The sequence below is a fragment of the Lissotriton vulgaris genome, chromosome 2_1, assembly GCF_964263255.1.
Source record: "Lissotriton vulgaris chromosome 2_1, aLisVul1.2, whole genome shotgun sequence".
NCBI classification, from domain to species: domain Eukaryota; kingdom Metazoa; phylum Chordata; class Amphibia; order Caudata; family Salamandridae; genus Lissotriton; species Lissotriton vulgaris.
The window spans coordinates 1,375,386,487-1,375,410,920 of NC_141687.1; positions in this window are offsets into that span (position 1 = coordinate 1,375,386,487).

Genomic DNA, 24,434 nt, shown 5'->3' on the forward strand with positions numbered 1-24,434 from the left:
AAAAATAACATGCAAAAAACTACAGGCAAGAGTACATGTGTTCAGGGGGGCTTGAAATTATCCGAAGATAGTGGAGAGTAACTTTTTTTAGCGGATTGATCGAGGTAGAGAGTAAGAGGTAGCCAATAAAGTTCAACATTTCGGGAGGGTTTACAGGAGGAGGCATAGGCCACATCAAGTCTGTGTGAGTGACATACAAGATTCCACCAACAATTGAGAGACAATTTGTTCAGAGATTTCCAATTAGAGACAATATGCTGTAATGCCAGACCCAGCATAAGGTCAAAAAGACCACGAGAATGTGGGGGGAGGTCTAAGTCTTCTGAAAGGCTACCAAGAAATACTAAAGAAGTAGAAAATTGAATAGAGAGGTTGAAAATGCGAGAAAGGCGAGAGAAGATCTGAGACCAGAAAATACGAGTTGAAGGACAGAGAAAGAATAGGTGGAAAAGATCGGCAGAAGGGGCATTACAGGTCCAACAATTAGATGTCGCATCAGGTTGAAAGCGAGAGATAGAAAGAGGAGAGAGGTATAGTCTGTGGTAAAAGAAAAATAGGGATTGAGTAAGAGAGGCAGTACGGGAAATCTTCAAGGATCGAGCCCATATTTTGTCCCAGAGAGAAGTCGGCCATGAAGAATGTAAGTCTGTCTCCCAGGACAATTCTAATTTTGATTTGAGACGATCTGGATTGGGGGCTGAAAAGTATCGGTATATGATGGAAGCTTTAGGAGTTGTGGAAAGGACAGTGAGTAGAGAGGAAGATGAGGTAGGTAGGTCTTCAGAGGGGAGAGAGTAATAACGATCTAGAATGGTTTCCATAAGGATAGGGAATTTCTTTGCAAAAGAAGGAGGGCAGTTGAATTGAGAACGAAGTGCAGGAAATGAGCAAGGGGATGATCCATCAAAAAGATGACGTATCCAAATGATACCTTTCGCTCTCCATGAGGGCCATGCAATAGGTCGGTTGTTAATTAATAGAAGTGAGTTGTACCATATAGGCAATAGTAGGAAGGATTCCTGCGTCACTGAGGTAGGCGAAACTAAAGGGCGTAGAAGAGAAGAAGTATGCTTGAAAAAAAGGGGATTAAGGCATGGGGCTTTAGAGGTAAAACGAATTACTTCTTGGAAAGAGTGCGGAAGCAGTAATTCCTGTTCAACAGAAAGCCAGAGGGGAGAGAAAGGGGAGGGTTCCTGGGATAACCAGCGGGAAGCCTGTCGAAGGGAAAAGGACTTATGGTAGAGGCGAAAGTCTGGAAAGTTAGTACCACCATTAAGCTTAGATTTACGTAAGTTGAAAAGTGATATGCGGGCTTTTTCCTGTTTCCAAAGAAATTTGGACAACGCAGAATCAATGCGACGGAAATAAGAGGTTGGAATACGAAGTGGGAGCATGGATAACAAGTAAATCAGAATAGGGGCAATCATCATTCTAATGGAGTCAAGGCGGCCCCACCAGGAAAGAAATAGTGGATTCCAAGAGGTGAGTAATGATTCTATTCTAGATATTACTGCATTCATGTTGAGTTGAATAGAGGAAGAAATAGAGCTAGAAAACAGAACACCAAGATATTTAATTTTCGTAGAATTCCAAGCAAAGCCAGTGGCCGTGAAATAGTGGGGGAGACAAAATTTGGTTAAAGGAAGGATCTCTGTTTTGTCCGAATTTATTTTGTAACCAGAAACCAAGGAGAATTTCTGAAATTCGTCTAGTAATGCAGGGACTGAGGTAGGCGGGTCAGAAATAAATAAAAGAATATCGTCAGCATATGCAGACAATTTAAGATGACGTTTACCGTACGGGAAGCCAGAGATGGATGGATTATTGCGTATGGAGGTAAGGAAAGGTTCAAGCGCCAAAATAAATAAAAGAGGTGATAAGGGACAGCCCTGACGAACACCACGTTGGAGTGTGAATGGGGAAGTAAGTTGACCATTAACGAGAACAGAAGCTTTGGGCATAGAATATATCAAAGAAATATAAGATATGAATTTGGGGTTAAAGCCGTGCCATTTTAAGGAGGCCAGAAGAAAGGACCAGTCGACCCGGTCAAAGGCTTTCTCAGCATCTACTGAAATGGCTGCAAGGGGAATCGATAGTGAAGGGGCTTTACTTAAAACATTAAGGAAGAGTCTAGAATTATCCGAGGTCAAGCGGCCCTTAACAAAGCCGCATTGTTCTTTGCCTATGAGATGTGGTAGGAGCGGGTCAAGGCGAAGAGCTAATAGTTTCGCAAAAATTTTATAGTCAACATTTACTAGAGATATAGGTCGATAATTTTTACAGAACTTAGGGTCTCTACCATCTTTGGGGATAAGGCATATGGTAGCGTCCTGAAAAGAGCCTCGGGCTGATCCAGTAGAACAAAAAGACTGAAAGAGAGATAGAAGTTTGGGTAAAAGAAGGTCCGAAAAATGTAGGTAAAATTCAACTGGGAAGCCATCAGGTCCAGGGGTTTTCCCCTTAGTGAGGGAGGATAGAGCAGAGGACAGTTCCGAAATAGTAAGATCAGAATCAACGGCCGAAATATTAAGGTGGGAAGTATCTGGGCGAGGTATGTTATCAAAGTAGGATTGAATAAGCTCTGGGGTGGGAGGGTTTTCCGGAGTATACAAAGTCTCATAAAAAGCGTGGAATTGTTCCAAAATTTCTGCATTGGTATGAAGAAGTACATTAGAGGGGGAATAAATAGAATCAATATTAGTACGTTCTTTACGAGACTTTAAATAGTTAGCTAACAATTTACCTGACTTATTTCGACCACCATAAAATCGCGCGCTGCTCCGGAGAAGAAAAGAGGAGGCAGAGTCTGTGGTAAGTTTGTTAAAGGCAATCTTAGCCTTAAGCAATTCAGGAGACATAACCTTATCAGAGGAAGTGTAGAATTGATGTTCCAGAGATTTAATATGTGCAAGTGTGAGTTTACGTTTTTGAAGGAATTTTTTCTTCTTTTTAGAGACGAAATCAATAATAAAACCTCGGGCTGTGGCCTTGAATGAATCCCAAAGAATATGAGGTGGGGTATCAGGTGTAGAATTAAGATGAAAAAATTCAGAAGCAAAAGAACGAAAAGAGGAGGAGAAAAGAGGGTCAGTAAGAAGAGAAGGGTTGAAGCGCCAGCGAGAAGATTTAGGAGTGGGAGGAAGAAGGTCAAAAACAGTAATAATAGGAGCATAGTCAGAGATGACAATCGGTTCAATAGAAGAAGAAATAAGGTGTTGAGAAAGAGATGAGGAGAGAAAGATATAGTCTAAGCGGGAGAAGGAAGCGTGAGGAGGAGAGAAAAAGGAGAAATCCATAACATCTGGGTGAGTAAGTCTCCATGAATCTACCAGGTGAGTTTGGGTAATAGTGTCAAGGAATTGTTTATGTGGTCTATGAGGGGAAAAACGAACAGAGGATCTACGGTCTAAAAATGGGTCAATGATCTGGTTACAATCTCCACCTAATAGAAAAGCGTCATCTTTATGTTGAATACATTTGGCTGTAATGGAGGGCCAAAAAGAGGAATCAAAACACGTGGGACCATAAACATTGAATATCGTAAGTGGGATATTGTTAATTAGTAGTTTAGCTAAGACCCAGCGTCCCTCGTCATCCTTTTCTTCTAGAACGACTTTACACTGGAGTCGCTTATGAATCAAAATGGCTACTCCATTCTTTTTTTGAGAAGCGGGAGAAAATAAAACAGTTCCAACCCATAGGCGCTTTAGCTTTAAAGATTCAATGTCAGATAGGTGAGTTTCTTGGATAAGGACGATATCTGGGTTGTAAGAGGAAAGGTGGGAAAGTACTCTCTGCCTTTTGATAGGGTGATTAAATCCTTTCACATTCCATGAAACAACTTTGAAGGTGAAAGCTTATTAAACTGTTCTAAGAGGAATAGGATTCTGACGCACTCCTACGTTTACAAAATGTTGGAAATCTGGAAATGCGTCATGTTCCATGGATGTTGCTGTGGGAACACTCACAGCAACACCCATGGAACCCCCCCTTTTATGCAGAGTAATGAATGAAAGGGAAACATATTTACAAAGCCATGAAAAGTAATGCAGGATGACTTTACATGGCCTTGTAAGTATGGAGAAACCATTGTGTGCCTGTGCGTCAATAAAAGTGACGTACAGGCAGCGCAATGGGCGTGTACATAAGCCCGCAAGTGTGCTACAATCTTGAATCACAACCCTACACAGTCATAGGCAGTAAAAGAAGACCTCATCAGGGCAGATTCTCCACAGCATATAGTCCGACCTAGAGTGCCCCCAGCCAATCCTTCCGCTCTGGGATTGAATTCTAAGCTCCTGTTGAATTGAGAGGGCGTACATGTGGCAGCTCATCTACCTCATATTACTCACAGCTTTATCTTCAAAGCTGCTCACCACAAATAAATATCTATTATGGTTAGGCACTATGGAAGCTATTGGCCTGCAGAATTCTCAGACAGACTGCTAAGAAAAAACACAGACACAATGAAAACAACTACAAAGCTATTGAATACTACACTAGGAAGACTTTGGTATGCGCCAATATAGGTAGTAGGAAATGCACAAAATACTTTCTCCTTGCATGGATTAGTCCAGTAATTAAATACAACTGATAATAACGGCCTTAGATGGCATGAGTTAGGAGAGCTTCAAGACCAGATTCCCCCCACAGAGCACCCTCAGAGATAAGTAGCATGTTTGCAATATGCGCATAATTGTAGAAGAAAGTCTCATTTTACTAGCCACTTCAATCTTAATTTTATTAGTCAGGCAAGTCCAAAATAGCTTATCCCAGTCTGGCAAAAGACTAAAGCATATGATGTCCACTATCCTGGTGAGTATCTTGCACCAGTCCAAACGACCCTTATTGATGGTAGGTTTAGACCACCTTTATAGAAAGCTATCCTAGGGGTAGCTGTGGAGAGCAGCCTTCAGGCTAAGTCTTGAAGGAATGTAAAGCAGCTTGTTTTACCAGTCTATAATCTCTTGAATGAGCACATGAAAGAGCACCACACCAGATATATATATAAAATATATGTATCTATTCATTCTAAACACAACCCCTTTAGCCTCTTTATGAGGCTAGAGGCAAAAGTACAATACAAGAACCTAAATAGCACACAGTAAATTAGCACAGTATACGCTTTGCCCAAGGGGCCTCCCAAACCATATACTAAGAAAGTGGTATAAGAACCAAGTGAGGGATAGAAGTTAGGCCTAGGGCCTGTAGGACTGCGGGGGCAATCAGGAACCACCCAAGGTAGGGACGCAGGAGACCCACAGAGGACGCGTGCAGTGTCTAAACACAGCCGCGAATCACCATTGAGTTCTATGGTGAAAGTTAAACTTACAAAGTTAAAGTTTAAGGATAGTTCGTAGTGGACTACGATAAAACCCTTTCACTACTGGACACTTCGAGAGTCAAGACCGATGGGAGCACTGAAGTACTCGGGTTACCTCACCCAGGGAAGCCTGGTGCATAGGTGTCTTTTCGTGTCGGGTTTCGTTGTGAATTCCAATGGAGAGCTGCGAAGAAATGCTGAAGGCGTCCAGGAGAAGAGTGTCCGGATGGATACAAGGGTGTATCGGAGATCTGAAGAACCTGAAAGCAGAGGGGACAGAGTCTGGGTCACTAGCCAGTGACCAGGATGGCGACAAGAAGATGCCAGCCGATGTCAGGTGCTTTAAGGTGAAGTAGGTGAAGCTTGACTCTTTAGCCACGAGGTCCAGGAGCTGTCGACGACAACCAGGAGGTGCATTAAAGCTGTCCCATGTTGGATGTCGAGTGCTGCAGCATCGGTATCCGGATTGAACCCAAGAATCCTTAGCAACAGCAACCCACGCAAGATGACAAGATTGTCTTCAGTGCAGACCAGCAAGGTCTGAGGGACTCACCCTTTGGAGGGGGGTCAGGGCACGTCTGGAGCAACCAGGAAAGCCCTAGAAACAAAGTAGATTCCTTCATGGGGACTCACTAGCTAACACTAGCTAACAGACTAAGGATCGCAAAGGCACCTCAAGCTGAAATGCTGAAAGCGGGCTCACGGAACACTGGTAGAGTGTAGGCCCACAACCTTCAATGCAAAAAGTGCTTAGAGATTGGACTACAAGTAGTCCAATGCACAACTTCGGGAAATCTCGGGAAGTTGATGCACTAGTAAATGTGCAGGATGTCCAGGAGTTCTGGTCCCACATCTCTCGTGATAGCTACAGGCCTCAGCTTCACTTGGGACTCGTGTCAGCCTCGAAGATGTCTGGAAGTCTGTGTCCTGTGTCACAGATTCTTCGGGATCTGGTGGGAGCCTCGAAAATGCAGACCGGCAAGATGCTTCTTTGGTGCCTGTTTGCACAGGGGAGTCACTCCTTGACCCCAAGGGAGAAATATTCCGTCTTACTTTTTCTAGTCTATATGGAATGTCGAAGGACCAAGATTTATGTTTCAGAGTTTTGTCCAGGGTAATCAAAAGTCCTAGTGACTGGGTTCCTATACTTATACCAAGTTTAGGGGTTGGACTAACTCTAGGGTCCCACCAATGGGAGGACCTGGGGAGATGATGGTTGCACCCCTTCCCCTGTGTCCAGTTTCACGCCAGAGGTGGGGGTGAGTGCCCCAGCAACCGGTTTGAACTGGGAAATGCACGGCGACGCCTTGTGTGCCCAAGGCACTGTCTGAAAAGCATTCACTGAATGCAACCCACCCTTCCCCAATACACTAAAGCCTGTATGGGGAGGTGCTGGAACCTCTCTGAACAGGAAACCTATTGTCCAGGCCTCCCTTGCCGGAGTTTCGTCCAGCAGCAGGAGAACCGACTTGTGTCTGTGGCAGCAGCATCCATTTTATGATGCTGAGGCTCTTTTAAACTTCTACTGAGTTTACCAGTGTGTACATGTCTTCTCCCGCTAGAAAGGTAGAAAGCTACCCCCACTGCCAGAACTGGTGGGGGGGGGAAGTAGTATTCCAAAGTGTTTGACACCAAACACAACATGCTTTGATAAAGCCAAACCAAAGTTAGCATTACCCCAAGAGGATTAAAATGCACTTAAGAGTATATGGTATGGCTATATCATAGAACAGCTATAAGGAAGGTATTCTGAAAGCTGCAGAGGGGCTCAGCTCATGCTAGGGCACCCTCTCACACAAAACCAAGCACCCTGCCTTCAGGATAGTTAAGGCCTGCCATAGGAGTGACTTATAGGTTTATATGTGTATGTATATATATATATATATATATATATATATATATATATATATATATATATATTACCTACTGGCGGTCGCCAGTAGGTAGTTATAGTTAGGATAATTTTCAATGTTAAATCTCAACATTCTATTTTGAATAACTTTGGCGCCGGTTGACGAATCTGCCTGAAATTTTCAGGAAAATGGTCTCATGGCGGTCCGGTCCTTCCCTGAAAGTTTGGGGGGGATTCGTCAAGCGGGGGCCGAGATAAAAGGGGGGTCCCAAAACGCGTTTTCCCCATGTTAATTTCCATAGGGCGGTCGATTTCACTTTTAGCTCGAACGGCTGAATGGATTTCCACCAAACTTGGCAAAATTGTAGGGACTGGTAGCCCGATGTGCCTTTGCTATGTCTCAAGATATGTGCTTCAGTGGATTTTGAGAAATTAACGTTCAAAAAAATATATATATCTATAGGCGCTCTCCGGTGCGCGCACCGGTGAGCGCTCCCGGCGCGACACGCGACTTGCGCGCAGAAAGCTGATTGGTTCTCAGTTGTCTGTAAACATTCTAAACAGTCCGGAGCGGCCGCCATCTTGTCTATCGGTAAAATCTAGTCATAAGAGGTGGCAAAAACAAAGGGTGGAATTGACCATAAGGGGGCAGGGTAGACCCCCCCTGACCCCCTAGGTTTGATATGGGGGCCATTAAAGTGCCCCGCGGGGCCTCAAATTTTTTTTTTTTTTTTTCGATTTTCGCGGGGGAAGCGCCTGGTGCGCGCACCGGGGAGCGTATCGAGGAGGGTACTATGGAAAAATAATCACTTCAAAAATTGTATGTTTATGAATTGTTTTTTTTTTTATTTTTTATTTTATGTAAGTACCTACATGTAGGTACTAATGAAGAGACTTAAATTTAATGTTCACCATCTTCTTTGTAGACATCTTGCATGTTGTTATTGTATTTTTTGTGGTATATGGAATTCATAATATAGTCTGTCTGGAAAGGAGAAACAGATCTTTTAAGCACTCCCTGAGAATTTCTAGGGGATCATGAGTAGTCTATCCTGTTCACTTATGAAAATGAGGTGTAAAATATTCATATGAGATAATATAGTGGGAGAAAGGTAGTAACTATGAGTAAACTTACTATGTAACAGAAAAATAGTTGAACAGTATACTATAAGTCTCACTTTATATTTTAAACATTTTTGGTAATACTTCATGAATTACATATAAAAAAGAATATTGTCTGAAACAATTGAAATTATTAAAGATAAATTTATTCCTCTGATTCTTTTTCATAATTTAATAAAATTTCTAACATAATATTGTCCGGAATTTCCTCATAATTATATGTACATGATTCAATTTCTTCCAAACATTCTATAAACTGTTCATCCAAAGAGTCATCCATGAAATCAACTTCTTTTTTTTCATCTTCTGGTTTTTCCACCTTTACTTTGATAGAAGTATCATTTGCCTTATTTTCTCCTTCCATTTTCTTTCTGAAAATTGCATATAAATTAACTATATTAGTAGAGCTAGTATACCAGAGAAGCCTAACTCAATCCATAACTATTACAGAGAAGTCTATCTCTATCTCTAACTATTAAAGAGGGATAGCATATCACTAACAGAATATTTTTTAAGAAATAAACTTAACGTGTACAATATACTTCCATAATTAGAAGTTACCTTAGAGAAATTAGTTGAAGTTGTCAGTGAAATTTGTTTTCAAGTGTACTTCAGGAAGCAGTAGTCAAAATGGCTGTGTTTCCCTCTCTTCTTTTATATATATTGTTGTACTTAACCAATCAAACGTCAGGAAATAATCGTAGAAAATGAGAGATACTTTTTAATTGGTTGTAAATTCTAACATTACAAGTGTGTTTTTGTCATGTAATTTACCTCAGGATATTTAGACAGGCCTGTAGCCTAAATGTCTCAATGGAATTTCACCAAATTTGGGCAAATGGTAGGGACTGCTATGTAGTAGGGCGTATTCTATATTTGATGAAAGTGTCTCCATTGGGTTTTCCGTAAATTACTTTCCCACCTTTTTTTAACGAGCGCTTACTGGTGCGCGCTCCTGTACGCGCACTGGCAGCGTTACGGAAGTCCTTCATTTTGTGTTTCGGAACAATCGAGACACAAGATGGAGGGTAAACAATGTTCGGAATGGATAGAAGGGGGAACTGTAGAGACTTCTTGACCCTCTAGGTTTTCTGAGGGGGGCTTAGGAGGCTCATAAACGTGAAAAAAAAAAAAAATCTTTAATTTTTCGCGGGGGTAGCGCCTGGTGCGCGCACCTGTAAGCGTACCGGAAAGCGTACTTTGGTGAAAAATAGTGAAAAAAGTTAGAAAAAAATAAACGCTTTGAATGATCAGAGTTAGGGTAGCTCTGAAAAGAGCTTTTGGGTTCTGTGGTTGATTTAGGTACCTACAAGTAGGTTCCAATACACATTCTTAAATTCAGGAGGAATATTCTATTCCCCTCATCTGAGAAGTGCACTCCATCTCCTCTGTAGATGTCTTGCATGTTGTAACGCAAGTTATTATTGTATAATGAACCCATTCCATAGTCTCTCATGTAAGCAGAAACAGATTTATTTACATGTTTCCGTGCTTTCTCAAATTGTGGACCAAATTGGTTGGACCAGTTCCATTTCTGTCTTTGGCATATATTGGAATATACCAAGGCAGTGTGGGGAAAAAGTATCATCAATTGATGAAAGGTGTCCTTTAATAGCATTTCCAGACCTACCCCAGTTAATGTGCCTAGATCGTTTCCACCACAGTGCACAATTATAAGGTCAGGTTCTGGCAGATGCAAAAAGGTTTTCACCAATGGTATCAATTGGTGACATTTTAATCCTCTGTGGCCAATCCACTTGATTTCCACATTTGATAAATCAAGGTTATGAAAATTTCTGCTAGCTGCATACCTTTGAGCCCAGTGGATGTAGCTATGTCCAATAACCCAAACAGAGTACATGATGTGAGAAGGTTCTGGTCCAGTCAGATGAAGTGTGGGAATGAAATGGCAGTTGGAACAGTAGGAGTTCACAAAAAAATAATTGTGGAGTTTCTGTGCTCTTGAATCACTAGCAATGATTGGTGGATTCAGATAGTTGAAAACTGAAAGTTAGGGTGTATGGTTATGTTGTGTGAAAGAAGCAATTTGAATGGTTTAAAAAAAGTCACCAAAAGCAAAAATACCCTGTATAGGCTGCTGTATTGACAGGTCAAACATCCTTGCTGAGTTAATTTGCAACATTGTAAGATAAACTTTTGAACCTTACAGTTCAGTTAGGAGGGAGTTGCTATGGTAACAGATAGAAAGGTTTGAGAGGGGGATGGGTGTTGGTTTGAAAATAGTGAGGGAAGAGTTTTCATTGGTTGAATTAAGGCATATGTGTACAAAGATAGAGATTTTCTATGCCAGTCTTGGTTTCAGTGTATTGAGAGCACACCTTTTCCTCTGCTAAAGAAAAATTGGTGTGTGTGTCTGACACTGTTTTCAATCTCCAAAAGCATTTCTAAAGGTAAGTAATGATTCATTTAATTTAGATAGAGATTTATTTTCTCTATGGAGAATATTTGGAAGCAGATAGTTATGTTTTAGAAGTGAAATTGTATGTTAGTATATAAGTCCTGTGCAGTGTTTTTTACATGTTATTTAAAAATCGATTTTGGGTGCAAATGAATGGTATTTTTATTTGGCCTTTTTTTATGATTGCCATGTGCAGTTGATGCATGACTTTAAACATGGGTAATAAGTGATGCACTGGTGGCGCCAGGCTTTTATAAATGAGGCCCTGACTTTGTTTGATGATATTGAGTGGTTGTAGTTAGGTTCTGTGCAGTGTTTCTTACATGTTATTCAAAAATCGATTTTTTGGGTGCAATTGATTGGTATATGTATTTGGCCCTTATTTATTTATCCATCGTTCTATACTAACTTCATTCCTTTCATCCCTTCACTCTGTTACTTTACTTCACTCACTCTCAATCATCTTCTATTCCTCTTTTTTATTTATAGTTTCTCAATCAGACTTCTCTCCTTTTCACTCATTTTTCTTTTATTTTCTTATCTTTACTGATTTTGATTTGATATCTTACATTCTTTTAGTATCTTATTTACCTTTAGGAATTTGTTCTCTTTCTATTTCTTTTTCCTTTTTTTTTCTCTTTCTACATTACTTTCTTTCTGTTTTTGTATCCTTCACTATTGCATCATTTCTTAGTAAACTTTTGTAGATTTTTAAACCTCATGAACTGTTGTTTCTATTTTATTATATATTTTTAAGAAATTATAACGTGTTTTTTCTTTTATCTTTCATAGATACAAGTTTGCATTGATTATATGGTAAGTGTGTTTACAAAATCTTTTTTGTTATCACCTTTTGTTTTATTTTCACTATTTTTCTGTCACCCTACCGCACCCCTATTTCCTTACTTTGCTTCCCTCACTTATTCTTTTGTTCCATGTTTACTTCCGACCACATTCAATTTCTTTCAGTACTTCTGCCTATGCACACTCCTTCACTTACCTTTTTTACTGGTTCACTTAGTCCCTTTGTGACAGTCCTTCTTTTACTCTCTCTCTTGTTTGTCTCTATTACTCCCCATGTGTTACCCTTATTCACTTACATGTACCCTCTTTCACCCCTTTTTACTTATATTCACTGATATTTACTTTCCCTCAATCACTGCTATTCTTTTCCTCTGATTCCGTCACTACCTGACATTCCCATACTTAACTGTCCTTCTTTTTACTTTCAACATCCATTTACAATCTCCCTTAACCTCTGCTTTAGTCTTCTTCCTATTTCTTCTTTCTTTTGCTCCCTTATTCATTTTTCTTTTCTCAGTTACTTCCTTTTACACTTTTTATCTGTCTTACTATCTATTACACAGTCCCTCCTTCATTTTTTTTTCTTTTTTTTTGTTAGTGCGCTGACGGTACGCGCACCGGTGCGCGCACCGAAAGCGAAATATAAAAAAAAATATTTTAAATTAAAAATATTATCTCAATATACATTATAGTGTTCATTTTTACAAAAACATACTTTAGCAATTCACTAAAAAACACATAGGTATGAGTCTGTATAAAAAGTTAGGAATTAGCATTAAAAAAACCTATGAAATTCACTGAAAAAACCAAAGGTTTCACACCAGTTATAGTTAGGAATTAGCATTTAAAAAACCTATGAAATTCACTGAAAAAACCATAGGTTTCACACCAGTTATAGTTAGGAATTAGCATTTAAAAAACCTATTAAATTCACTGAAAAAACCATAGGTTTCACACCAGTTATAGTTAGCTGGAAATTTTACTGATATAAAACCATTGAAATTCCCACGTTATAGTTAGTCGGACTCACTATAACTTGCGCGTGCAATGCACTGCTGATGACATCACATATTACATCACTCATGACATGGTCAGTGACATCACTCATGACATCACTGATGACACCATCCTTGTGACACAGTGACAGACCTCCTTTCAGTGTAATGTAACCCATGAAACACATATTCAAAAATAGAAACTAATATTTTCAAAAAAGTGGATATACCCATACCAGTTACAACAACCAATTCAGTAATACCACCATCTAATACACATCCACTCATGTGTATGTATATGGGTTATTAGATATTTTTATTAGTATCAGTATGAGTGTCTATATGGTTTGGTGGGGGTATTACTTAGCACATAGATGCATGAGTGACTGACTCTTTGTTTGTATGTGTTTTGAAGACAACATATGTACAGGACTGTATGGGTGGATGAGTGTCTATATGTGTTTGTTAGTGAGTGAATGACTGTCTCACTAGTGTCTTTATCAGTAACTAAATATGTTTTAATCTAGTATATATGAATATTGATGTATATAAGTGAGTATATGTGAGAGTAAGAGATTGTAAGAGTTCCTGTTTAAATAAGTATGTGTTTCTATAAGTGATTGTTTAAGAGAATAAATATGTGTAATTTTAAATAGAAGTAAGGTGGAAGTGTGTGTATAACTCTATATTCAAATAAATGGATGTCCAATAGTTTATTTGCACGTGTGAATATGTGTGTGAGTAACTTTTGGATGAATGTCGGTGTGTAACAGGATGTATAGGTGTATCACTTCATATGATGAGTGAGTATATGTATGAGTGACTATATAGAACTATTGGTGAATGAGTGGATGTGTATATAGATAGTGGAATTACTGAATTGCTTGTTGTAACTGATATAGGTATCTCCATTTTTTAAAAAATTTCAGTTTCTATTTTTGAATATGTGTCTCAAGGGTTACATTATAGTGAAAGGAGGTCTGTCACTATGTCACAAGGATGGTGTCATGAGTGATGTCACTGACCATGTCATGAGTGATGTAATATGTGATGTCATCAGCAGTGCATTGCACGCGCAAGTTATAGTGAGTCCGACTAACTATAACGTGGGAATTTCAATGGTTTTATATCAGTAAAATTTCCAGCTAACTATAACTGGTGTGAAACCTATGGTTTTTTCAGTGAATATATATATAGGTAGATATAGGTATACTATATCTAAGTAAGGGGTGCTTACACCACCTTACCCAGACCTGAGGTGCCATTTTGGAAGGCTGCTTAGGGGTGGCATAATACATGCTCCAGCCCCTGGTAGGCCTCTTGGGTAAGTATGCCCTTCATACCTAAGGTACCATATAGTAGGGGATCACAAGGGTAACCCTGTAACCAATCTGGAGAGTACCTAATGTACAGGTAACCAATTTAGAGAGAGAACAGCTAGGCTGTGGTCCTGATTAGCAGGGCCACAGCCAGACTAAAGTTGATAAACCAGTGAAACACAGCAAAAAGTTGCGGTAACCATAGGAAGCAGATCCTACTCTCCTACACCAACAAGCTAAGGAAATGCCATTCACTGCCCTTACAAGGGACACATAACATAACATAGATGGCGCAAAGTCGATCAGTAGTGATTTCGTAACAATAAAACTGGTTTTCACAGAAAGGGTGGTAAATGTTGCAGCGTCCAAACAGGAGCTGCAGAAACAAGAGTGAAGTGTATTACAATGAAACATACTGACAATAGAGGTGAAATATCAAAGGTAAATCTCAAGCCCTTGAACACCAGTATCATAAGGAGGACAGTAGTAGTCTTCCTTGGCCTGGAAAGTCTATGTTGCATTTCTTTATCTATAACATCCACCTCTCATTCCACAAGGGAAATACTGCAGAGCTTGATATAATACTAAAAAGTTCAATAATCACAAAGAAAAGTCCTAATATTTTTAATGAACAAACTCTAATTAGGGGCTGTGCTAGCTAATGGGTACACATGAAGGGTGTTCTCTGTGGAGATCAGGAGAAGTTAGTCATGGCATGTCTTGACTATTGTAATGCCTCCTTGCAGGAGTACCAAGAAAACTCATTGTCAGGCTTTTAAGGTTTCAAAACCTGCAGCAAGAATGATCCAGAGCCTGAGTGAACAAAGACACATCCAAGTAGTTGTGTGAATGAATTTCACTGGCTTCCAGTGATAGGCAGGATAAAAGTCAATCTTATATAACCTACCAACTGTGCTGCCTGCACAGCTTCACAATCTAATCTTGTTGGACTTCCCATATATTTCATAAGCATTACCATGGTAGACTGGAGGCTTTAAAGGCCAGTTTTTAACAGCAGAGGGCCGCTGCTGGCACTTCTGCCATTCTCCAGGTCACCAGGTTAATTTCTTATGGCAAAGATGGTCCTTTAGAAGGACATAGCAAGGTGAGTGAGGAATGACGAAAGGAGAGGTGGAAGAGGAGGTAAGGAATGGGGCTGGCTGGATTATCTTTGCCAGAGAAGCTTTTGATTCTCAATGTGGTCCTGTCGACTATGTGATGAAAACCTCAAACCATGTTGATTGTCACTGTGTGCTATATACTATATAGATGCTAAGCAATGGTAAGAAATTGATTACTGGTTGAGGGAGACGTAATCATACTCAAGTACGAACCACGATCCTTGTCAGGTTGAAGCCAAAAGCAAACCCAAAATAAAACTACGCTCATACCTCTGATGGCTTGGCACAGAGCAGTTAAATGTTACTCAGAGGCAATGTGTTATGTATTTGTGAAACTCATCAACATTTCATAAAGTGAAAACACAGCATAAGAACAATCAGTAGATCTGGAGATATGCAATTTTAAAGATTTAAGTGGAAATAGCACCAAAAACCCCTAAGTGCCACTTGCGCTATCTGGTCATGCATGATTGGGAGAAAGTAACAAGTTCATGTCAACTGCGATGTCAGATTCATGGACCAGGCTAGTTGAGCTGAAAAGTTACCTTCTCAGTCCAGTGCAGAGTCCCACTCGTGGTGGAGGGTTCCGCAGTGAGTGTCGCGGAGAGTCTTCAATGTAGCACGAAAAGCAGCATTGGTGTCACGAAGGATATTGCTGTAGCATGAAGATCATGTTGTTGTCATGAATATTGGGTCTGGTTCTTCTCAATGGCGTTGTCCGCAAGCAGTCGATACTGTATCATGAAGGGTGAGACTGACGGATCTTTGCGTGGGTGGGCTGCACGAGTGACAAGATTTAAGCACCAACTGGCCCCTTCATGATCACTAAAAGCTCAGAAAACTTGAATTCAGCCTCTCGGAGGCCACACCAAGGATTCAGGACCTGATGGGTACAAAGTGAGCACCCCCAGTCAAAGATCTGGGTTAAATCCATCATCATTCTTTAGCTCACTTCAACACCTCAGTTCAGACCCAGCTATTTGCAAATCAGTCTTGAACCTGTGCCTCATGGGAACAGTTCAGCCTGTACTGCCAAGCCGGGTCTTCCCGAAACTGGAAACAAGCATCCTGGGACCAGTTTCTGGGTAACACCCTTCATCAGCCAGGCTAGCTTGAATCCAGTGGCAAAGTGAGACCGAACCCACGTCTGGGCATACCCTGCTAACTTAGGGCAAACAAAGCAAACACAAAGAGATGATTAACGGAGCGCTAAAACTTTTCAGACACTCAACCCCAGTCACAGACCTGGGTTGAATCCATCATCATTCTTTAGCTCACTTTGCCACCGCAGTTCAGACCCAGCTATATGTAAATCAGTCTTGACCCTGTGCCTCATGGGAACAGTCCAGCCCGAACTGCCAAGCCAGTCATTCTATGAACCAGAAACAAGCATCCTGGGACCGGTTTCTGGATAACACCCTTAATCAGCCATGCTAGCTTGAATCCAGTGGCAAAGTGAGCAAGGGATCCATGTCTGGGCATACCCTGCCAAATTAGAGCAAACAAAGCAAACACAAGGAGATGATAAACGGAGAGCTAAAACTTTTCAGATACTCACCCCCAGTCACAGATGTTGGTTGAATCCATCATCATTCTTTAGCTCACTTTGCCACCTCAGTTCAGAACCAGTTGTATGCAAATCAATCTTGACCCTGTGCCTCATGGGAACAGTCCAGCCCGATCTGCCAAGCCAGGTCTTCCCTAAACCGGAAAAAAAGCATCCTGGGACCGGTTACTGGGTAACACCCTTCATCAGCCATACTAGCTTGATTCCAGGGGCAAAGTGAGCAAGGGACACACGTCTGGGCATTCCCTGCTAACTTAGGGTGAACAAAGCAAACACAAGGAGATGATGGACGGAGTGCTAAAACTTTTCAGACACTCAGCCCCAATCACATATCTGGGCTGAATCCATCATCGTTCTTTAGCTCACTTTGCCACCTCAGTTCAAACCCAGCTAAATGCTCATGGGAACAGTCCAGCCCGAACTGCCAAGCCAGGTCTTCCCTGAACCGGAAATATTTTTTCAACAGGTCAAAAGAGATGGCAATCCAGGCTTTGCTCTACAGCACATAGAGTTTTGCCATTCCTCATGAGTCAATGTAGATGGTAAAGACCCAATGCATTTTGGGCAAAACTGCCTTTCGTCGGGGTTTCTGTGATTCAAGAAATCCCACAAAAGAACCAACAGAAACCAACAAATAACCGTAAGTTCTATTGTGCAAATTATTATTACCACCTGCTTGACAAGTCACTGTTATAAGATGAACCCTCTGGCAAGCACATCCAGTGGATGATGTCATATCAAGGGAAACAACTGCTTTTATGAAAAGAATAATATACACATTTCCAACAAGTGTCAAGGAAAATTAAACGGAATACCTTATCATCAATTAATTAGGCCAAAAAGCCAATTCACCAACAAATAGATGAAGTACTCTCATGTTTATCCATATGCTAAAACATGCTATGTGCCAGAAACCCCAAATCTTAATCATGCCCGAAACATGCCTGCTCTAAATACCAGTGTACTGAACAAAAGCTAAAAACATTTAAATTGGAATACAAAAATGCACCATTAATTACAAACTTAATTTAACTGCAATAGTCATTTAAACAGAGAATAGTCAATCCATTAGTGAGTACGTTGGTAGCAAACACTAGTGTATCAGGTGTATTTAAATGGTAATGAATGATTAATCCGTGTCACTGTCAGTAGGAGGGGTCAGTGGAATATAAGTAAAAAAGATACTGCCATCGTGCCATTCATACCATAAAAATAAATGTGAATAAATAATGCTTAGTAAAAAAACCTAATAAGAAAGATTTCCTCTAAATAAACCTTTTGCATAACAAGCAATTATTATGGTATCCTAACAGAAATAAAAAAAACGTAACAGATAATGTGTAAATGGAGAAACTAAATATAAATGCATTTGACTGCGACATCATCAGCACAGTCAGCTTTACAGACGTTCCCATACTTTTTGCTGGTTCATTTAAGTAGTGTAACTGGTACATTTAAGTAGTGTAAGTAAGTAATGTCTGTTGGAATTCCTAACGCTGAGAAAAGAAACAAGTCGAGCTCCACTGAGCATTTGGGGCATCTGTGAACTGTGTTTCCTGCCTGTTCACGTGTTTCTCATATGTTCCTGATGTGAAAGAAATCGTGCTGTTATAGCGTTACGAATATCAGTGATTTAATGCAGTCTTTTACGTTGTTGGTGATTTGTGGCTCGTGTTCTAAGAGGTGTTTCAATATGTCTGACTTTGCGCACTCAGCTAAAAATCAAGGGGCACATTTATCAAACCAGAATCACAGGGTATTGTTCCAATGCTGAGCTCGAGCCTGCCTTCCCAGTTCTAATGTATTCAGCTCTCGCCGTTACCCCACGCCTCCCCCCCTTTTTTTCAGTTTAATAAAGTTTTATTTTGTTTAAGAAAGATTACAGCATAATATAACAGTATACAAAAAAATCAGAACCAATATGAGAAAAACAACAGTGAGAAGGAGATGAAGAGGAGAGAAAGGGAGAAGAAAGTAAGAGGAGAAAAGAAAAGAAAAAGAAAGGGAGAGAGAGAAAAGAAGAAGAGGCTAGGGAGGGGGAGGAGATGATAAGAAGTTAGAAAAAGGCAGCCAGGTAAGATCGGATTTAATTTTTGAGGTGACAGAAGAAGAAGAAGCAATTGCAATTCTATGCTCATCACATATGAAATTCCACCATATATGAACAGACAGTTTAGTATTATCCTTCCAACATGACAAAATTACTTTAAAAGCAGTTGCAATGAAGAGATCAAATAATTTAGCATTATATGAATGTAAGTCTAGAATATCAGATAGGGAACATAAAAAAACGTGTAGCGATGAGAATGGAATAGAAAAATGAAAAATACGCATGCAAAAATCCCAAACTGAGTTCCAAAAAGCAAGAACAGCAGGGCAATCAAACAAGAGATGTTTGAGTGTGCCGGGGTGAGAAGAGCATGACCAACAAAGGGGGGAGGGAGAGGAGAATTTTGTTATGCTAACAGGGGTGATAAGAGCTCTATGGTATAAAAAAAAGAGTGACTGAGTTAGTCGAGCTGAAATCGATGTCTTAAACAATTTACACCATAAGTGATCCCAAACATCGACAGATAGCGAGAAAGAGAGATCAGTTTCCCAAGCAGTTTCAGTATAGGTTTTAGGTCTAAGAACATAGTTATCTAACAAAAGTTTATAAACTAGAGCAGCTTTGGGGATTTGTTGGGAAAACAAAGGGTATAGAGGAGTGGAAGGAGTAAGGGAAGGAAGGGAATCAAAAGTAGGAAGGGTAGAAACATGTAATAAAATGGCGGAAGTGATAATGTCATATTCTTTGCGAAAATGAACAGGTAAATCAAACATGGTTTGCATTACAGGAAATGAGATAATGGATGAATCAGAGAAAAATTGGTATACAAATATAATATCCTTTTCTTTCCAATACTTGAAATAAAAAGATTTACCCTTATACTTAAGATATTTGTTGTACCACACACTTGATGAGAGAAAACATTGCAAGGGGGATAAATCTTTCGAAAATACAGTGTGCAGCAGAGTATGTGAGTATTTCAGTACAGGGTGATTAGTCAGAAATGAACAATTTGACATAAAAAGAGATTGTTGGAAAGTAAAATCTTTTAACAAGGACCGTTCAATATCAATCCATTTGGGTAGAGGGGTGTCATTGAAATTGAAAGCCAATGAGAAAGCTTGCTTTATTAAAAAGGCAGAGTGGTATGATTTAAAATCAGGGAAGCGAACTCCACCTTCAGATTTCGGGCGTATAAGCTTATGTAAAGCAATACGGGGTCTTTTATTATTCCACAAAAATTTGGAGCAGATGGAGTTCAGCCGGTTAAAATATAATTTAGGGATTTTCATGGGAAGCATGGAAACAGTGTACAAAATATGTGGGGAAATCATCATTTTAATGGTATCTAATCAACCCCACCAGGAAAGGAAAAGGGGAGACCAGGATTGAAGAAGGGATTGAATTTTTTGAGTAAGAGAGGCAAAGGTCAGTTTAAGGGTTTCACATAATGACGAGGAAAACCAAATACCCAAGTATTTGATCTTGGAAGGACACCAGGCAAAATCAGTTGATGCAAACATATATTGGTAACAAGTTGAATTTAAGGGTAAAACCACCGTTTTGGAAAGATTAAGCTTATAGCCAGAGACAGAGGAGTAGAGGCGGACTTCTTCCAAAAATGGAGGTAAGGAAGAGACTGGATTAGCCATGTAAACCAGGATGTCATCGGCATAAGCCGAAATTTTTGTCTCAATCGACGATAATTGGAACCCATTAATTAAGGGGTTTGAGCGGATTCTAATTAGGAAGGGTTCAAGGCAAAGAATAAATAATAAAGGGGAAAGAGGGCATCCTTGTCTCGTTCCTCTTGATAGGGGGAAACATTTTGAGAATTGATTATTAACAAAAACACTGGCAAATGGAGCTGAGTAGAGGAGTTTAACTAAAGAGAGAAAAGAGGGGCCAAAACCAAACCATTGTAATGATTTAAACATAAATTTCCAATTAATGCGATCAAAAGCTTTCTCAGCATCCAAGGACAGGGCAGCTAGGGGTGCTTTAAATCGTTTACTGTGTGAAATAACATTGGCAAAAACACGGGCATTGTCAGCAGCAAGTCTACCTTTCACAAAACCAACTTGATCCGTGCTGATTAAAAGAGGGATAAGGGATTCGAGACGGGCAGCTAACATTTTGGCAAAGATCTTACAATCGTAATTAATCAGGGAGATGAGGCGAAAGTTTTTACATAGAGAATGGTCTTTGTCGGGCTTGGGGATTATGATTATCAGGGCATCCAAAAAGGAGCCAGAGGCTTTAGCATTAGCAATAAAGGAATTGAAAAGTTGTAAAAGGTGGGGGACAAAAATAGAATGTAGGGCGGAGTAAAATTCAATAAGGAGACCATCTGGGCCAGGGGCTTTCGATTTTTTAAGGGAAGTAATTGCCTTGAGAATTTCCTGAGGTGTGATATCGGTTTCTAAATGATGGTATTCGGTAGGTAGAGATGGGGGAGGGGAGAGATCTTTAAAAAAACGGGAGAGGTCATCATCATCAGGATGAGTGTCATCAGTATATAGGAGTTTATAGTAGTTATGAAAAACTTCTGCAATATCTTCGTCTGAAGTAACTAGAGTGTTGGAAGCATCATTGAGAATAGGGCCAATTGATTTTCGTTCGGATTTAATTTTGAGATAATTTGCTAGCATTTTGCCAGCTTTATTCTGACCCCCGTGAAATTTAGATTTAATCTTCAAAAGGGTGTTACAGGCTTCAACTGTGGCAATTTGATTGAGGTCAGATTTGGCTTTGATAAGTTTGAGGAGAGCGTCAGGATTTTTGGAAGAAAAATAAGAGTGTTCTAGTGTCTTGATGTTGGTGAGTTGGGCATTATACTTAGCACAAGTGAGTTTCTTCTTCTTAGATACATATGAAATTGTGAAGCCGCGTAGGGCAGCTTTAAAGGCATCCCAATTGTTCGAAATCGATGTGTCATGAGGTAGATTGAGTGAAAAGTATTCAGAGATAAAATCCTTGACTTTAGACATAAAAACAGAGTCTGAGAGGAGGAAAGTGTTAAATTTCCATCGGCTAAAAGATGAGGAGGTTTGGGTAAGGTCAAAGGTGGCATAGACAGGGGCATGGTCCGAAAGAAAAATAGAACCAATTTCGGAATTTTGAATCGCAGGGAGAAGGGACTTGCTGACTAAAATATAGTCGATTCTGGACCGGGTGTGGTGAACATTCGAGTAGAAGGTATATTCAAGCGAGTTCGGATTGCATGTTTTCCATACATCAAAAAGGGGACGTGAGGCAATGGCTGACTGAAAGGATTTGTGCGTCTTATTAGGCTGGAATTTGGAGGAAGATAACCTGTCTGAAAAGGGATCTAACCATTGGTTAAAGTCACCAGCTATGACAATGTTAGGGCAATCAATGGAGGAGATGAGGATTTTGATGTCAGACCAAAATTTGGGGTCAGGCCGAACAGGGCCATATATATTCAGGAGCACCATATTTTTGATTTGGATGGTAACCTTAGACATAACCCAGCGCCCCATATCATCAGCTTGAGAAGAGAGAATTTGAACATTCAAACCTTTACGAAACAGTATAGCAACACCACCTTTTTTATCAACAGCAGGAGAAAATACAACTTGACCCACCCATGCCCTCTTAAGTTTCAACGATTCAACATCTGTACAATGAGTCTCTTGAAGAAAACCAATTTGAGAATTCAACTTGGATAAATGGGACAGTACCTTTTGACGTTTAACAGGGTTGCCGAGACCACGAACATTCCACGTTACAAAATTGCACATGATGAAAGGCAGGAGAGGGGGGTAATATCTGGGTCCAATACACTGCAGGGAAACAACTACAAGGAAAGACAATGGAGACAAATACATTACAAATGAAAATCAAATAGAAAATAGAAACAAAGGCAAGGAAAATCATGTAAACAGAGAAAAACAGTGAACAGGTGACCATATCAATCATAAGGAGAAGAAAAGGGGAACAAGGAGAAATACGATGAGCAACAATAAGGAAGGAGGGGGGTACATAAGAAAGAGAAAGAAACACAAAGGGACAGAGAAAGAACATGTATGGCCTGTGAAATGAAGGAGAAGAGAAGAAAGACAGAAAAGGAGAAAAGAAACAAACAGATCATGGCAAAGAAGCCAGATCTGAGAGAAAAGAGAATACCAAGACATTAGGAGCATGGAGACGCCGGCGAAGGCGCCCTCCCCACAGAGCGAGGGAAACGCGGGAAAAATAGATATAGGAGATAAAAATAAAAGAAAAGTCATAGGGAAGAATTATATTGGAGACACCAGGACAAGGCCACAACAGTCGTCAAGACATGAGTTAAGTAAATATAGAGAATAACGCATAATCATGTTCAGTCATTGGTGTCCATAGTGGAAGTGGAGACACTTTGGAGATATGCTCGAAGCTTCAGAGGCTCATCAAATGTACAGGAACGACCGTTGTGAGTTATTTTACAGAGACATGGATGCAGAATTCCATATTGAATGTTCAAGTCCCTCATATGAGGGCGAAGATTGAGGAACTCCTTACGGCGTGCATTCGTAGCGTTTGATAAGTCTTGGGCAATAAAGATGGTATGGCCCGACCAAAGGAGGCGACGTTTTAGTCTTGCAGCTTTAAGAACAGTCATCAGTTCGGTGAACTCTAGAAATAGCAGGATAATACCCCTAGGTTTGGTCGGGTTGGATGTGAGACGACCCAGACGGTGAGCACGCTGGATGTTTAGAGGAGTAGATTCAGGTTGGAGTTCCAAAAGGTCATAAAGGAATTTACGGATGAAGGACACCATGTCAGCCCACTCAAGGGACTCCGGAACACCATAAATACGTAGGTTATTCCTCCTGTTACGATTTTCAAGGTCCTCTGTGTGTAATTTCAACTGCTGAATTTCCTTTTCGAGAATGGGAATTTTAGTAGACACATCCTGGATGTCACTGATGCGTTGCTCTAAGTCCAGAACCTTGCCTTCCATGACGACCCATCTGTCTTCTATCTGTTTGAGCTTCTCGTTAGTTGCAGACATAAATGATTGTAAACCACGAACCTCTTCTAGGATGGAATCCAACACAGGGTTCGGGGAGGAATGAATTGGAGACGGAGGGTCATTCTTGAGGCGTTTCGGTTTGGTACCAGTGACGGAGGATCTCGTGTGGCCCACGTCCAAAGACATTGTGCCGGCAGAGGGGCACACTAGGAGGGACGCAGGGATGGGACCCACACCACAAGAACCAAGAGATTGAGACCCTGTGAGCAGAAGTCGGAGATGCAGTAGAAGGAAGAGGGTACCAATGAGGCAAGGAGGATCAATGGAGAAGCAATACCTCAAACCCACATGACAGGCGTCGGAATTGAGTAAGAATTAGCTCAATACGCATCCAAAAAATCATCCAGTGATAGGGTAGTATAGAAACAGCAAAGCGTCCATAATAAATGAGACCCAAGGGTTCAATTGATAATCCACAGAGGGTTGCAGGCAAGAAAGAGAAGGATGTTAAGCATTGCGCAGCAAAAGCACCACAAAATGGCCGCTGTTATGAAGTAGTGACGCAGTTATAAGCAAAGTTGAGAATCGTGGCGCAAAAAGTCATAAAGGCGGGGCATAGTAATATGCTGTGTTTATTCTATAACATACCTCATAGATATGTGCCCATATGGTGAAGCAGGAGGAGTACTTGTTGTTGAGGAGGTAGAGACGAGTGGAAAAAGGGGACGCGAGCTCAGCGGCACAAAATGGCGGCCGCTCGCATCCCGTGACTGCCGAGGAAGGTATATTGGCGAAAAGTCATAAAAGCAGCAATTGAAATCCCCGCTGCATCTCGCAACACACGGGGACCATGTTCCGCCGTGCGGGGACGTGAAAGCTGG